The sequence below is a fragment of the Chaetodon auriga genome, chromosome 17 (genome assembly GCF_051107435.1).
Source record: "Chaetodon auriga isolate fChaAug3 chromosome 17, fChaAug3.hap1, whole genome shotgun sequence".
In the NCBI taxonomy this organism is placed as follows: domain Eukaryota; kingdom Metazoa; phylum Chordata; class Actinopteri; order Chaetodontiformes; family Chaetodontidae; genus Chaetodon; species Chaetodon auriga.
The window spans coordinates 6,238,734-6,240,336 of record NC_135090.1 but is presented as its reverse complement, the minus strand read 5'-3'; positions in this window follow the sequence as shown (position 1 = coordinate 6,240,336).

Here is a 1,603-nt window from a genome sequence, read left to right as displayed (position 1 = left end):
TGTTTTGCTTGACAGAGATGTTTATGTCAGTTGTCCAGACATCCAGCGCTGCTCCCATCAGCGGTGCAGCTCTGGCAGATATCAGTTGTCAAAGGAAGCTTAAGCCCCACTGGCTGTGGTCCTTCTTTGGGCTTTGAGCATATCTAAATAATAAGCTCATAAATTGTAATGTACTGAGATTTCCCATCATGCTGTCCACTGGGACAGAGAGGAGACAGTACACAGATAATAGATGTAGATAATAGACGTACCAGCCAAGGGATGAAATATATAGAAATATATACATATACAGTATATATATATAAAACAGTAAACCACATGGGCCCTAACTGACAGACAGGTATTTAAACTTTATCTCCAATTTACAGACAAGGTCAGGAAATCATAAACACAACCCTCTAAGTAAAAGTCTGCCTTGTGCTCAGTGGCTCAGGAGTTTGAGTGGGTGTGAAAGAGCTTCCCTGCGTGATCAACACTGTAAAATGGCTGGAACTGCCTCTCCCCTGGTGCCTTGTGCTGTGCACGTATTAGCAGGCGCACCTCAAATCTCTTCGCCTGTGTACCTCTCTGCATCACGCATCAGATCATATTAACTTGCAAGAACTTCATATATTAAGCTCAGTGACTGCAGTGCTACCTGGAGAGACTGTCTGCAGCTGCTCCGTTTTAGTATTTGTTTGAGCTTGTGTACTTAAAGCTGCACTATTACTTCTCTATGAACAACAGATTATATGACTATAATTAGGTTAGATTTATACAAATGTTTCACTTTTAAAGTTACAAGTTAGACCAGGATGAGGACTACCCAATGTGTTTGGCAAACATAACACTATCTGAGACAATGAGTTTGGCCCCGAATTACTGAAGTGTAAACTTTCCCAAATCCAAAAAAGAACACAGCGCTAACGTCACCCTAAAATCTGACATACTGTTGTAGCATCAGTAGATTTGCTAGCTGTGAACAGCATCAGTAACCCTGCAAAAAAATGTACTGTATTTGCTGCAGGTTGTGCGCTAGTTAGATGGACATGCTAACATTTGCAGCATATATTTGAGTAGATAAACTGTTTAATCAGCGCGTTTGGTTTAGCTCTAGGCTAAAAAGAGAGGCCTCATTCTCTACACTCGTTACAAACTGTACAGAGTATCACCTTACTACAACCCCAAGAATATCACTTCTGTATGTGGAAAAATGTGAAGCTTACATAAGCTAAATTAGCAACTAGCTTGTGAACATAGTGCAGCATTTAGCAGTTAAATAGCCAGATAGTTTGTCTGGCATTTACAACCAAACCAGAGCTAACAGTCAAATAAATATTGGAGTTACTTTCATGAGGTTGTCAGAAACATGACACCAAATTAATACTAATGTTGCTCAATGTCTGCTGGATGTGGACATAGGCAAGAGTTAGCTAACATCTGTATCCAATCACTCTGGAGCAAGAGCCTGATTTGTCCTGTCTCTAAAACTTTCAAAATATCCTCTCATTGTGTTGTTACTGAAACTTTTGGCACTAGAAACGTATTCTGAAGCCATTATAGTCTGTATGAATGTCTGAAGATCACGGCCATAAAGTGAACTCAGCTCAGGCTCTAGATTTCC